Genomic DNA, 12,585 nt, shown 5'->3' with positions numbered 1-12,585 from the left:
TATATATGTGCAAATTATTTGTATATGAGCAAAACAAAAATTAATACTTTAAAGAGCCAATTTCTTTTCAAATTACAGTTTCTTAATCACCCATTACAACTAAGTTCCTTTTTAAACAAAAGATTATATTTGGGGTCAGTGCTGCCTCATATAAAGTTAAACCTCCTGCTGCAGTGTCAGCATCACATATCAGCACCTGTTTGCATACCAGCTGCTCCACTGAGAAAGCACCAGAGAATAGCCCAAGTACTTGGACCCTTCACTAACCTGGGCTACCTAGAGGAAGCTCTTGGCTCCCAGGTTTGGCCTGGCCCAGCTCAGGCTCTTGTGGCTATTTGGGGAGTGAACCATCAGATGAAAGATCTCTCTTGCTCTCACTCTCTCTCTCTCTCCTTTTCTCTCTGTATCTTTGCTTTTCAAATAAATAAATAAATCTGTAGTAAAGATTATTTTACTTTGCCTTTTATATTTTAAATTTGTATTTAAATAGTAATTTATTTTTATCTGTTTGAAAAGCAGAGTAAGACAGAGAAAACAGATACAGAGAGAGATCTCCCATCTGATTCTTTGTGCCATCAATTCTCACAAATATCAGGGTTATACAAGGCCACAGCCATGAACAAGAACCCAAGAGCCAGGAACTACACCTGTGTCTCCCATGTTGGTGACTGAAGCCTATACACTTGATCCATCATTGGCTGCTTTCCAGGATGCATTATTCAGAAGCTCAGTTGGAATTGGAGTTACCAGGACACAAGCCAGCAGTGCAATATTAATGTGAGTGTTCCAAGTGGTAGCTTAACTCACTGTGCCATGTTTCTGCCTTGCTTACACTCTTGCAATAAAATGATATGGGCAAGTCAGGGATATAGATTATGTTCATGAGCTGAAGACCACACCTCACCTGCCTCCATGTGATCCACCTGTATCCTCCTAGCTGTCAGATTATGTAACTGCTCCCATTTGGAAGTGAGTAAGAAATCTGGTGAAAGGGAGGGGCATTCTTTTTTTACTGCTTACTCTTTCACTTGCTTGGTCCTCTGGATTGCTCCTGCACTCTCTTTCTTTGTGGGCTCCTGGAATGACTGGTATGAAGGTCCTCATTTACCCTTTCTAGTAAACTCTCCCTTAATAATGTCCTCATGTCCTTTTGTATTTTCTCACTTTCTAAATAAAACAAATCTTACTATGCTGCATGTCATGTTTGAGCCTATGCTTTGAATTCTGTAAGTAAAAGGCAAAAGCCAAAGTTCTTAATTTTTAGGTTAATATAGCTAACAACATATTGTTGACCATGAATGTCTAGACATTTGTTTCAAAAGTGGCAGCATGGTAAGTGGTTTGCAATATCTATCTTAGCATAGTGTGGTTTCTTTTTCTTTTTCTTTTTTTGACAGGCAGAGTGGACAGTGAGAGAGAAGAGAGAAAGGTCTTCCTTTTCCATTGGTTCACCCCTCAATGGCCGCTGTGGCCAGTGTAATCCGGCCGGCACACCGCACTGATCCAAAGCCAGGAGCCAGGTACTTCTGATCTCCCATGTGGGTGCAGGGCCCAAGGATTTGGGCCATCATCCACTGCACTCCTAGGCCACAGCAGAGGAAGAGGAGCAACCGGGACAGAATGCAGCACCCTGACTGGGACTAGGTCATCAAAGAAGGAGGTACCTTTCTCTGAAGGGAGGAGAGAACTTCCACTTTGACCATGGCCTTGTCTAAATATGATCAGAGTCGGTGAACTCAGGGGGCTTCCATAGCCTTGGCAGCTCATGACAAGAGCCTAGGGTGATTACTGAGGCCATAAACAAGAGTGTCAATTTGTTAAGTCAACAACAGGAGTCACTGTGCACTTACTCCTCATGTAGGAGCTCTGTCCTTAGTGTGCTGTACATTGAGATTTAATGCTATAACTAGTACTCAAACAGTATTTTTCACTTTATGTTTCTGTGTGGGAGCAAACTGTTGAAATCTTTACTTAATGTATGCTAAACTGATCTTCCGTATATAAAGAGAATCGAAAATGAATCTTGATGTGAATGGAAGGGGAGAAGGAGTGGGAAAGGGGAGGGTTGAGGGTGGGAGGGAAGTTATGGGGGGAGCCATTGTAATCCATAAGCTGTACTTTGGAAATCTATATTCATTAAATAAAAGTTAAAAAAAGTTACAGATGCTAGTAGAAGGTGGACTTTAGAACATAGGGTTATACTCTCAATGCCCTCAATGGAAAATTATTAAGGAAATACATGACTCAACCCATCAGAGGAGAGGAGCTTTAGTGTGCATAGTCTCTCGAGTGGTTAGATTGAAAGGAGCAAGTGTTGTCATAAGGGAAGTAACTCATTCTTGTCCACTTTGTGTTTTTTTTTAAGATTTATTTATTTATTTGAATGTCAGAGTTACAAAGAGGGAGAAGGAGAGGCAGAGAGAGGAGAGGCAGAGAGAGAGAGAGAGGTCTTCCATCTGCTGGTTCAATACCCAGTTGGCCACAACGTCCAAAGCTGTGATGATCCAAAACCAGGAACCAGGCACTTCTTCCCAGTCTCCCATGTGGGTGCAGAGGCCCAACGACTTGGGTCATCATCTACTGCTTTTCCAGGCCATAGCAGAGAGCTGGATCAGAAGTGGAGCAGCTGGATCTTGAACTGGTGCCCATATGGGATGCCGGCACTGCAGGTGGCAGCTTAACCTGCTGTGCTATAGCACTGGCCCCTGTCCACTTTGTTTAAGAATAACCCTGGTGATCATGTGAGGCCACCTTCTTTACTGACTCCTGTGAAAGAAGAGAAACATGTTTCAGGTGAAGATTGGCAGATTGACTTTACTAATATGCCTCCAATAAATAATTATAAATACCTTCTAGTTTTAGCTGATACTTTTACAGGATGGATAGAAGCTTTTCCAACTTGAACAGTCACGAAAGGTATCCAAAGCCATTCTGAAGGATATTGTGCCATGCTTTGGACCCCCACCATCACTCTAGAGTGACAATGGACCTTAATTTGTATCTAAAATAACTGAAGAGTTAGCTGCTGCTCTAGGAATTTTTTTATCATGTCGATGCCTCTTAGAGATCTCAGTTGTTGGGTAAAATTGAAAAAGCTAATCATAATCTTAAGAAAATTGTAAGATCTGCCAATGGACCTCAGAAAATTGGAAGAAACTATTGCCTATTGCCCTTCTCAGAATGATAATACCATCCAAGACTGTCTTCAAGTTTAGTCCATATGAGATGCTGTTTCAAAGGCCATTCTTCACTTCTGACACCCTCTTTGATTAAGAGATTCAGGATAAGATAGCACATAGTATCAATTTAGGCCAGGTACAGAAGGCTTTGATAGGGTGATAAAGTTCTCCCAGTGCCAGATTCTAAGTCACATGAGTAGCCTATTTCCTCAGGAAATTTAGTTTTGTTGAAAACTTGGAAACAAGGATCACATTCAGACCATTTGCAGCCTAAATGGAAGGGACCCTGCCAGGTACTACTGAACACGCCTACATCAGTGAAATTATAGGGCATCCAAAGCTGGGTGCATTTGTCAGGATTAAACTTCTACATCCTAAGTCTTTGCCAGATGCACTTGAAAGATATTATGGCCTTCTACTATGAGCCAATGGAATGTCTACAATAAGTGAAGCATTTCTTTTTGAAACATCAAGACTGCTGCACTTACAGCAGACATGCTGTACCTCCCTCTTCTTTTGATTCTTCCTTGGAGCTGTTATTGGCAGAAGAAATCCTTAGTATTTTTTTCTATTATAATATTCAATGATCACACTGAGCCAAATGAATCTGATTTTAAAAACCTGGCCACTGATTTAGGCAATCTGGCTTACACTTCAGGCCAACCTTTACAGCAAGTACTTATGTCTGTTGGCATTCTATTGAAGGTAGTTATGGACAGTTGACAGGCCTTGTAAAATATGTTAAAAAAAAAACAAAGAGGGGCATGCACAGTGATTAGTGGGATCTACCACCTCTACTTTAACAGTACTATGAAAGATATTAAAAAACTGCTACACTCAGGCAAAATGATTTTATAATCTGCATAAAGATAGCCTGTCACCACTCACTATCCGGGAGTCTATAAAATATATTATTTCCATCTTAAAGGACATTCCACTTCCAATTTGTTTTGTTCCAGTTTTGCTCATGCAGATTGATAAATTTGTATGTTTTAGAATTCAACAACTTCTGAGAGTAATGATGACCATGTTGGGGACACAGGAATCAGCCATGACTGAATATACTCCAGCTCATGAAATGAATTCATTAGATTACTTGGGAAGAGACTCCAGACTCAGGACATGCAGGGCCTGTGTCCACGATGAGCTGGAAGTAGATACAGAAAATATGATGAGCCTATGCCCTTCAGTGAAGATGAGGGCTCTTTTTTTCAGTATTTGCTCTCTAACTTTCTCAGTTCTATAGCTTGCTCCCACTCTCTCCTGCTGAACCCTTGGAATGAGTGGTATAAAGATCCCCATTTACCCTTTTGAGCCCACTCTCACTTAATAAAGCCCTAATGTCCCTGTGTATTCTTCTCACACTCTAGACAAATCTTACAATGCTGCATGCCATGTTTGAACCTGTGCTTAGACTTCTTCTCTAAGTAAAAGATAAGAGCTTCTGAAATCCATCTGTCCATCTAAATATCTAACAAATCTTCACTTACTGTTCTAAGGAATGGATCTGAACTTTTCCCTCTACTTACTGGTTTATGTTACAAACTAGGCAAAAAGGTCAACAGAGGGTTTCATAAAACTCTCAAATGAGGATGGCCAGAATTGAGATGGCCTTGAGTGAAGTAGGACAGGGTACTGACTCTTGTCCCACAGCCTATCCCTGGCTTTCTTTATGCCTCACCTATGGTTTGTCCTGTTGAAATTCCCAAGCCTTCTCTGATCCTGCCATTGCCCATCAGTGACTATTGTGCAAAAGCAGGAACTTCAGTCTTGAATTTATAGCCTAGGTACCCTCATCTCAGGACACAGAAGAAATTGCATGCTTAAAAATGGGTCTCTATGGCATATTCCTTGAAATAAAATGAACTTTCATGGATAAAAGAACTAGCCTAGCAACACAGAGTACTGGTTTCTCATACCCATTCCCAGGAATTGTTCCCTTGGTCATCACACACCTCTGTCAAAAGGGGCTGTTCCTACTGGGGTTGGATATTTGGATTCAATGAGGAGTCCTGATATGAATAAAAGTGGGAAGACCATACTCACAAATAGATGGCTAATCTTACGCAAATTCTTTATCTGTTTCTTAAGTATAGATATCATATGACAATTGTAGTTCATGATTTTGAGCACCAAGTCATGACAGCAGTTCTAGTAAGTAATTTGTACTGCATGAATGGGAATAAAGAATCCCTGTAGTATAAAGGGATAGATGAATAGAAAGGAGATTGGGTAATTAAGATTCCACCACAAGGATTATGAAATGAGGTTGATCTTTTTCTTTTTTAAAAATTTATTTGAAAGGGAAATAAGGAGAGAGGCAGGAGAGGCTGACAAAGAGATAGGTGGATCTTCTTTCTTGTGGCTCACTTTCCAAGTGTCTGCAACAGCCAGGGTGGGGCCAGGAGTCAGGACCAGGTAGTTCTATCTGGGTCTCCTATATGGCCGGTAGGGATCCAAGTTCTTGGGCCATGTTCCACTGCTTTCCCAAACACACTCACAGGAATGTGGATCAGAAGCAGAGTAGCTAGGACTCAAAATGGCATGCCAATATAAGATGCCAGCATTGCAAGCACTGTCCTAACCCACTGCACCACAATGTCAGTCCCAAATGTTAGTCTTCTCAGATTCATCTCTAGTAAATTATATATTCAATGTTTCTGGTGTCTGACCATGTTTTGTTTCATGTTAATTCATTTCTTAATTTTATTCTCAGAAAAGATATACAGAAAAGATTAATGTCATCTTTTAACCAATATCCCTTGGACCTGAATCAATCACTGTTCTTTATCTAGTTAATATGCTGTCATCACTTGGTCCTACATTTATATTCATATTTATATTTATATGTAAATATAAAGTCACATTTTATGTGCATTGGAGTTTGACACTAAAATATATATTACATGAAAAGTTTGAAATAATACAATATATTCTAAGTCAAATAATTTTCTTAAATAGCATAATTGAGATATAAATGCAACTTACCATGAGATTCACCACTTAAGAGTATCTATACAATTCACTGTTTTCATTTAGTTGTAACCATCACCATCAACAATCATAGAATATTTTTTATCTCCTTAAAGTGTTGAAGTTGAGTATAGTGTTTAGTACACTGCTTGGGTCAGCACATCCCAGACAGCCTGGGTTTGAGTCCCAGCTCAATCCTAATTCAGCTCCAGCTTCCTGCTAATGCTCATCCTAGGTCTTTATCACCCAGAAGGTAGAGGCTCAAGTAGCTGGGACAACTAGCTACATTAGTGACCAAAATTGAGTGCCTAATTTCCAATTTATAACTGTTTAAAAATTAATTTACTTGAAATAAAGAGAGAGTGACAGAGATTTTCCATCTGGTGGTTTATGTCCCGATCTCCCCAAATACCTACAATAGCCAAAGTTGGGCCAAGACAAAATTAGGACTGAGGAACTCCATGCACGTCTCATCTCCCATACTGGTGTGGGCCAACATGTGTTGCCTTCCCAGGCATATTAGGTGAAGCCGGATTAGAAGTAAAGTGGCAGGGATCTGAACTGACCCTCTGAAAAGGGAAGTGAGCATCCCAATTAATACTTAATTCTCGGTCGGCGCCATGGCTCAATAGGCTCATCCTCTGCCTTGCGGCACCAGCACACTGGGTTCTAGTCCCAGTCGGGGCGCTGGATTCTGTCCCAGTTGCCCCTCTTCCAGGCCAGCTCTCTGCTATGGCCCAGGAGTGCAGTGGAGGATGGCCCAAGTCCTTGGGCCCTGCACCCCATGGGAGACCAGGAGAAGCACCTGGCTCCTGCCTTCAGATCAGCACGGTGCACCAGCCGCAGTACGCCGGCCATGGCGGCGGCCATTGGAGGGTGAACCAATGGCAAAGGAAGACCTTTCTCTCTTTCTCTCTCTCTCTTCTCACTGTCCACTCTACCTGCAAAAAAAAAAAAAAAATACTTAATTCTCAGTGTTATCATGCCTGTCTTACCAGCTCCCAATTTTAACTTAGCTCACCCTTATTTGTTTTGAATGGAGAAAGACCCAGCAGATGGAAGCTTTCTTTCATTGCTATTTGTCTTTGCTTATAAAATAAAAAAAAAAATAAAAAGAAGGCTGCCTCCTAAATATCCCCAATACTTTCAACCTAAAGTCACTGCAAATGTACTGTTTCTATGGATGTGGCTACAGTGGACATTGCATGTTGTGGGAGATGAGATCCAAGTGTCCTAATGCCCAATACAGAGTCTCCATTATTCAAGTGTGGTCTGAGCCCTACCTCTCAGCTACACTCACCCAGTACATAGTTCTGGCAGCAGGCAACTGAGGACAGAAAGAAAAATGAGGATGTCATCCCAAGCTGGCAGCTAGCAGGAGAGAGGGCCATGTGTTCTCAGTTGCACTTAGGAGTGGAGTTTCCATTGCACTGAGTCATGATAGGGAAGGTAGGAAACTGGTCTGGACCCATAAGCACTGAGTCTCTCTGCTTTTAACAAATATGTCTTCAGTAAATATTTCTTTACTTGCAAGTGTCTTTGGAACCATTTCTAGGTAAGGTACAAGAATTTTCCTTTTTTTTTTTTTAATAAAATTTGTCAGGGCTGGCATTGTGGCACAGTAGGTTGAGCCACCACTTGAACTACTTGGCATCTGCATTAGAAAACCAGTTCCAGTCCTCAATACTATGAATCTGATCTAGTTTCCTGATAATGCACCTGGAATAACAACAAACAATTGTCCAAATGCTTCAGCCCCGGCCACATATATGGGAAACCAAAAGGAATTTGGGGCTACTGGCTTTGGCCTTGCTATGCCTGGATCCTTGGAAAACTGATGGCGTAAACTCTCCCACCCTTTCTTTGTCACTCTGCCTTTCAAATGAATAAGTAATATATCTTTTTAAAACATTTTTATATATCCTACTAAAATGAAGGCACACATATGCTCACACTGTCATGCCAAAATGCTTTATAGGGAACATACAATCTTAATGCTTACATGCTTTATCAATTATATTTCTAACTGCCAAACAGTAATGACACATTAGCCATAAAAATTAAACTAAATCAAATATCTCTAATAAATTACTGATGTGATAATTTATGTGCTTTGGAGGCTTTGAAGATTTTAGGGAGACCTATGTCATTATAATATAAATTTCATTTTAAATCCTGCAATGGTCACCCCAGTGTTCACTGAACTGGCAATATCAGTGCCTGTGTTGAAAAAACACACTCAATGATAAATTTGTAAATTTCTTAAATGCTATAAGTGGTATTCAAAGAGCAGAAAAGCCCACCATAATTCACAATTTAATTAAGTAGATAATATTTAAAAAATATGAAACAACAATGAAAAAGGTACTACAGTGGTATTGGATTTATGCTTTTGGTAATGTAGCTTGCCATTGTGTCCCTATAATGAAAAGTTTAAGTTTAGAGTAATTATAATTTAAAATTTTGAACATGTTAAGAAAACATTCCTCTGTTTGCTGTTTATGTTTTAGAAATTATATATTGGATAACACACTTATTAAGTTTTATCATTTTCTATTTTTCATCATGTTATGTTTGTTACTGTGTCATTTTTAATAAAATCTGTTTTATTTATGTGAAAGGCAGAGATGCAGAGAGAAGGGGAGGAAGGGAAGGAAGGGGAGGGAGAAAGGGAGAAGGAGACGGAGGGAGAGATAGAGAGAGATGGAACATCCATCCATCACTCCCCAAATGGAAGCAACAGCTGGGGCTACACTAGTCTGAAGCTAGGAGCCAGGAGCTTCTTCTAGGTCTCCCACGTGGGTGCAGAGTCCCAAGTACTTGGGCCATCTTCTGCTGCTTTCCCAGGTGCATTAGCAGGGGGCTGGATCAGAAGTTAAGCAGCCAGGACTTGAACCCGCACATATATGGGGTGCTGGCACTGCAGTCAGAGGCTCAAACTTCTATTCCACACTGCTGGCCCCACTATGTCATCATATGGATTACCATATTTACTTTATCTCCATGCAACCATTAAACATCTTCACAATAATGTATCTATGTTCACAGGGGTTTGTGCACATGTGTGTTCATTCATGCACCAATATTTACATCAATATTGAAAATAATACTGTGAGAAACATTAACACACATTTCAGAAACTAAGTCTTCCTTGGAGACAGCTGCTTACAGGGCAAACCCCTGGGCCCTTCTAAGTATTACAGGCTGATATGTATCTCTCTAAAATTTATATCATGAAATGCTGACAACCAATGTATCTCTCTAAAATTTATATCATGAAATGCTGGCAACCAATGTGACACTATTTGGAGACAGGACTTTAAGCAAATAATTGACATCAAATGATATCATAAGCATGAAGCCCTGATCCAAACTAATCAATGTTCTTATAAGAAGGGCTGCACATAGACAGAGGAAATCCATATAAGGGTGCAGAAAGATGGTGGCTATGTGGTAACCAAAGAGAGGTCTCAGGAGCAACCAAACCTATTATCATTTTGCTCTCAAATATTTAATCTAGAACTATAAGAAATATATTGCTGTGATTCAAGCCACATATTTGACAGTATTATGTTATGGCCACCCAAGCAAAGCAATGCACTTTTTATCTCTGCCTATATTTCCTACAGCCACCTAGAAGGCACCACAATTATCAGACAAACACAGAAACTAAAAGCCATGGCTGGCAGCCAGCATTGTGGGACAGTGGGCTAAGGCTCCACCTGCAGCACGAGCATCTCATATTGACACTGATTTGTCACCTGGCTGCTCCACTTCCAATCCAGCTCTCTGTTTATGGCCTAGGAAAGCAGTGGAAGATGGCTCAAGCCCTGGGCTACTGCACCAATATGGAATACTTGGAGGAAGCTTCTGGCTCCTGGCTCCTGGCTTTGGATCAGACCACCTTCCAGCCCTTGGGGACATTTAGGGAGTGAAGCAGTGGATGTAGACCTTTCTTTTCTCTCTCTTTCTCTCTCTGTCTGTAACTGCTTCCCAAATAAATAAATAAATTCTTTAAAAAAAGAGATAATTGATATCACAGATATATAACAGATCACTGGGACTATTAACAGCAACTAATAAACCAACAGGTGGCAGCTCTACCTGGTATGCCACAGTGTTGGCCCCATCTTGCAGAAATTTAAGGAGTGAACTAGCACATGGTAGATTACTCTGTTTCTCTGCCTTTAATGAATTAAATAAATGAATAAAAATTTTTAAAATATAAAATAAAATTACAAAAAATATTTAAAAACAAGAATCGGCATGGGCATTTGGTGCAGCAGCTAAACACACACCAATTTTGATAACCATGTCCCATATCAGAGTGCCAGCTTTGAGTTCAGCAACCCCACTTGTGATTCAATTTCCTGTGAATGAACCCCCTGGGAGGCAGTAGGTGATGGCTCAAGTTATTGGGTCCCTGCCACACATGTGTGAGACCAGGATGGACTTCCTGGCTCCTGTGTTCAATCTGGCTGAGTTGCAGCTGTTGTAGGTTTTTTTTTTTTTTTTTTTGGAGGGGATGAAATAGCCAATGGAAGATCTCCCTCTCTCTGTCTCTCTGCCTTTCAAACAAACAAAAATCAATAAATAAGACTTTAAAAAAATAACAGAGAAAGCAATTGCAACCATATTACATACTAACCCACTTACATGGATAATCACTTTAAATGTACATTATCTAAATACACTAAAGATAGAGATTGACATGGGAAAAATAAAACCAAGACCCAACTTCATGCTGTCTATAGGAAAACCATTTAAATATACAGACACATGAAGGGGATTTGAAGTCATCTTGGCCAATCACATTTGGTGTAGGAATACATTCAAGAGGTATGTTATGCAACATGGTGAGAATAGTTAATAACAAAGTGTCCTACTACAGAAAAATAAATAATAAGAGTTTAGACTTTTAAGTATTCTCATCATGAAAAATAGGTATATAACGTAGTGGATGTGATAACTGCCTTGCTTTGTTCATTTACATTACATAAATATTTCCAAATTCCATTCTTATCAACTTAAGACACATATATACACAACTGCCTAAAAATAAAAATATGCAGAAGAATAGTCCATTATAATATGAATCCAATGAAATGTAGAAAAACAGCATTCATTTCAGACTAATCAGAATTTAGGTCAGACTACTACAAGGGTTACACAGTGAGACAACCGGCAGTTCTCCAAGAAGACATTACAAGGCTTCCTACCAGTGTCCCTAAACAGAGCATTAAGATACCTACGAGAAAACTTGTATAACTCAAAACAAAAATACAAATTCACCATTTGTAATCAGTACAAATATATCAATGGTATAAATACCCAACCAGTGGCCATTAGTAACTAGGAATATGGTACCAAACAGAAACGTCAGTTAACACCAGGTGGGATAAATAATAAGGTCACTCTAAGTGCTGGGAAATCAAAAACTAAGTGCATAAGCATGAGAAGTTAGATACTTAATCCTCGTACTCCACTAAGTGCTCACACCACCTGGGGTTGGCCTCCCCCACACTCCATTTGTCCACGTGGGATCTGTGCCATCCCAAGCCTGCACCAACAGAAAGTCCATCCCCACACCCTGCCCCTCGTCCTTGTTCCAAAAGCGTGTGGTAAATATACCACTGAGTCTCTGCTGTTATTTCATTAGCAACAAAATGCTGACTCAGACCCTAGGGAAAGCTATGGACCTGAGACCCTGGTGCCCAACTCAAGGAAATCAGGTCACGTGTGAGGTTCAGATTCTCCTTCTCCCCACACAACCTGGAGAGGTGAGGCCAGGTTCAGGCAGAGTCTCTGCATGCTGAGACAGGGCAGCACACCAGGGCCCCAGCGGCCCACCCCTCTCCCCTCTTGTGGGCCCGGGACTCACACTCACTGCTTCCGGTGTCCAGGGACTCTGGGCCTCTTCACAGGGCCCTGTGCTGAGGGGAGTTCAGGGTAGAAGTGTCTGAGCCAACCGGGGCTGTCGGGAGCAGAACCGGAAGCTGACCTTGGCAGCAACGGAAAGAGGATCCCCCAGGGTCTGCAGTGCTGCCCTGGGGTGCCTGATTCTACAGTCACAGAGGCGACACGATGTCACAGAGGATGCACCCAATCATCATCGTCCCTAGCCTGAGGGCGGACCCTTAAGGTTGTGCCGGGTGGGGGCAGTGAGAGGCGGGGCTTGGCCTCAGGCGTGAAACTTGGCCTTCCCGACAGCAGGGGGCACTGTCCTGCCCTCAGGATCCCATCTCCTGAGATCCTGTTCAGACCTTGAAACTGGAGCTTGCCATAATCTTCAGGTGATTACGGATTCTGGGCCTTTTTCTCTTTGTGTTCTTGGCTTATTTTTCTGTTCGGTCATTTGATTTTGTTAAATATGGATTTGAAGAGTATTTCTAATACAGATATTCATTTTCTGGATTGTACTTTGTCTGTTACC

The 12,585-nt window shown here is 41.0% G+C and overlaps 1 long non-coding RNA gene across 1 annotated transcript; it reads right to left on the bottom strand.

Moving 5' to 3' along the window:
• Positions 1-2,353: 2,353 nt before the first annotated feature.
• On the bottom strand, positions 2,354-12,309 carry LOC149127957 (uncharacterized). Its single transcript, XR_016229646.1, has 2 exons — positions 12,034-12,309; positions 2,354-2,766 (listed from the first exon to the last, which is right to left on the bottom strand). It is a non-coding gene; the product is annotated as an uncharacterized LOC149127957 (long non-coding RNA).
• Positions 12,310-12,585: the final 276 nt, after the last annotated feature.

Source organism: Oryctolagus cuniculus, chromosome 2, assembly GCF_051225735.1.
Source record: "Oryctolagus cuniculus isolate XC-2025 breed Fujian yellow rabbit chromosome 2, ASM5122573v1, whole genome shotgun sequence".
In the NCBI taxonomy this organism is placed as follows: Eukaryota; Metazoa; Chordata; class Mammalia; order Lagomorpha; family Leporidae; genus Oryctolagus; species Oryctolagus cuniculus.
Note: the sequence above shows the minus strand (reverse complement) of the source record. Positions and strands in the feature narration are given on the sequence as shown.